The sequence below is a fragment of the Lactuca serriola genome, chromosome 9 (assembly GCF_051521515.1).
Source record: "Lactuca serriola cultivar US96UC23 chromosome 9, Lser_US96UC23_V15, whole genome shotgun sequence".
Taxonomy (NCBI): domain Eukaryota; kingdom Viridiplantae; phylum Streptophyta; class Magnoliopsida; order Asterales; family Asteraceae; genus Lactuca; species Lactuca serriola.
In genome coordinates, this window is record NC_136416.1 from 221,936,351 (window position 1) to 221,939,808 (window position 3,458).

The following is a 3,458-nucleotide window of genomic DNA, read 5'->3' on the forward strand; positions in this document are numbered from 1 at the left end:
ATTCGCTCTTGTGGATAAACACTTGTTTTCTACCGACTGCTTAGAGCACATCATCAATATAATTCATCGGTGCAAGCAAAACTTAGAGGCTGACAAGAAGAATTTTACAAACATGCTTCGGTGGTACATTACATTTCGCTATCATCTTTTGGCCATCATACTGAAGGTGTTCAAGACTGTGAAGAAGACTTCTGTTGCTCAATAGAATTGAGGTTTCGACTCCAAAGACACAAAGGGGGAGATTGTTGAGTCCATTTGTGTTGCGTCATGGGCCTTACGTTTTGCATCCGGATTGAGCCTATCCATCCGTGATTATCTAGTAGGGTTATAGTATAAATATGCATGCATGTATGCATAATAGGTTGTTGATTATTACGTTCATTGTTTTGTAACCCTAAACACCTCTGCAGTCGAAGTTCTTTATCGAGCTCTTCTGAGGTGTTGAAGTATTAATCATACGGCATATTCAAATCCATACTTGTGTTCTTATTTACGTTCATAATTGTTTGCTTTCACAAAATCTAACGATCCTAAAAGATGTCACACCCCCGAACCAGACGGCGGAAACGTCCGAGGGCTGTCGTGACTTAACTGAATACCATAACGTTGAATATATATGAAACGTAACAACATTCGTCACCATGCATTAATATAGTACAACCAATAAAGTTTACATGAAGTACATTGTTTAGACATTACATTCCCAAAAATAAATTGTTCGTTTCGTTAATAAGTAAACTGCAAGCCATCACTGAGTACATTTTCCTTTGATTCACTAGTTCCCTGAGAATACAAGTATTTTGAAAAACGTCAACATGCGAAATGTTGGTGAGTTCATAAGCGGTATTTGAAAAGCAATGTTTTGTATCATTCTGAAAACTACCAGAAAATCCGATATTTTCTGAAAAGAGCTTTTGAAAACATTTGTGAAGATCCATAAGTATGCTTGTTTGTTTCTATAATTGTAAAGAAAATGTTCATCAAAATTGTGTACGTTTTGAAAACCGAATGTATTGAAAAACCCTAGGAAAACCCGACATTTTCCTAATTCTTTGAATTCCATGAAGTTAAAATGAAACCATTGCAACGCGTGAAGTTATCAATTCCAGGCGACGTCGGATTATTTTTGAGCATGATTAATTGCTATAAACACGCGTTACACAAACGACCAGTTTATAACTATACTAACGATCCCGTAGGCATCGTCCGTACTAATCACGTTATCCAACCGCCCTGACTTCCCCACATCCGAAGAGAAAGAGGACACGAAGACCCCGATGACTCCATTAACCGGTTGGGGATAAAAAAAAAGGTACGAGGGGTCCCTGACCCGCCTCGCATGAAATACCGACTTTACTAGCAATACCAAAAGACCCTTGGGGACCGATAGTATACAAGCCATTGAAAGTCCTTTTACGCTGTGTTAGATCGTGTAAGACCCAACACCTCGTAAGGTAGAAGTCTTCGGGCCTTAAGATCAGGTCATTGGGCTAGCTAGGCCCAACAAACAAGATTTTACACTTTTGAGGCCCAAAGATGGTGTGTAGACGTCTGTGCACTCTCACGTGTGTATTGAATTCCCAAATGTTACTTTTATGAATCGAGTTATCGTCGCGTTAGTAGTTTTGGATTTTTATTGGTTCGAGACCGAACCAATTCGTTTAACAACGATTTTTTTTTGGTATTGTCGTGTATTGTATTTCGTCGGTAGTCGTGGTGCCAATATTTGATCAAGTTGCGTGTATTGAATTAGCCTTGAAAGTTTTCTGTTTTCAGCCCCTCATTGTTTGTAAAATTTACTTTTTCAACCCTCTAATTAAATAACTTTCCGGTTTGGTCCTTAAATCATTTTTCTTGACATTTTAACACCAAAAATTATTGAAATTAATATTTTTCAGCATATTTTTCATTGAAAACAGTTTAGGTCCCTGAAAATGCAGTTTTCTCGGTTATAACCCCTCTTTTTCGCAGTTTTTACAATTTTGGCCCAAATTGGAAAATTTTTGCAACTTTGGTCCTTTTTAAATTTGAATAGCATTTTAAACCTTTGAAAAGTATTTCGAACACTAGTAGTCCACTGTTTTACAGAAAAACACAGTTTTGGCCCTCCAAAACAGAAGATTTCGCATAATGGGCCCTATTGGGCCGAAAATGTCATTTTTAGCCCATTAAGCTTGAAATTTATATTTGTAATCCCCCAAAAGTTTATATTTCCAGAAAACACTATATTGAAACTGTTTTGACACTTCTCATCCATCAGAATTCGCAATTTGTCAATTTGGGCCCTTTAACTTTATTTTTTTAGCATTTTATGTCAAAAAAATGAGTTTTTAGCCAAAAGAAGATGTTATGGAGGTATTTAGCAATGTTTCTTAGGATACTTTGTATGTAATAATCTAGTATATGCTAGTATCATTTAACATACAATACATCTCGATTTTTAAGAGTTTATGACTAGATAAACATCATAAACACACAAAATCACACATATAAGCATAGAAATCATACAAGGCATACAAAATACATATAGATCTACACTTTCACTTGTATTCCCCCCCATAAAACTTATAAAACAGAAAATTGGGAGTATGAAGCTCACCTTAGGGTGTGATTTCAGTTTTTTTGAAGAAGAGATGGAAGAAAACTTGGTGATTTTTGGCCTTAGCACCCTTTTCTTGAAGATCTCGAGTTTGGTATGCTTCTAAGAGGTAAGATCACGATTTTTGCATGGATTAGGAAAAGATTTTGATGAAAAAAAGAATCTAAGTCATAGATCCAAATCTAATCTTACCTTAGATGAAGAATTTGTGGAAATTTCCTCTTGAATGCTTCCTAAATTTCGAGATCTTTGAGTGGAGAGGGAGGATGTGTTCTTGAGTGTTCTTGAGAGAGTTTGAGAGATATTTGTGTATGTGTGTGTGTGTTTCGGCCGAAAGTGAGAGAGAGGAGAGAAGAGAAGTGATCCTTGATGAGATAGGTGCTTGGAAGTATGAATTCCATACATGGATATCTAATGAATAAAAATGAGGTGGCATCCAAAGTCAACACTTCTCCATCTCTTCTTGGACTTGGGCCTTGGGCCGAGAATCTTGAAGGAAAAGGAAAATTTGGGCTTTTTGCCCCTAAGCCCAATATTAGAGTTAGTTTGGGTGAGTTTTAACATAAAAGAATATAGTATGATTTTTACACTTTGTTGGGCTAGTTTTGGTTAATCATGGTTCAAAACATTTAATTTATTTCATTCTAGGTCCAACATGGCCCAAAATGTGAAAATAAATTAATGTGGGTCCAATTAGAGCCCAATTAAGGGTTCTAAGCCCATGATAGTCAAATTGGAAGCTTATTGGTCCATTGAGTCCAACAAGGAAGTCCTAGTCCAATGTGGACCTAAATAAGAACTTCTAGGGTTTCCAATTGTTTGATGACTATTTGTAGTACTTGTATGATGTATTGGATTT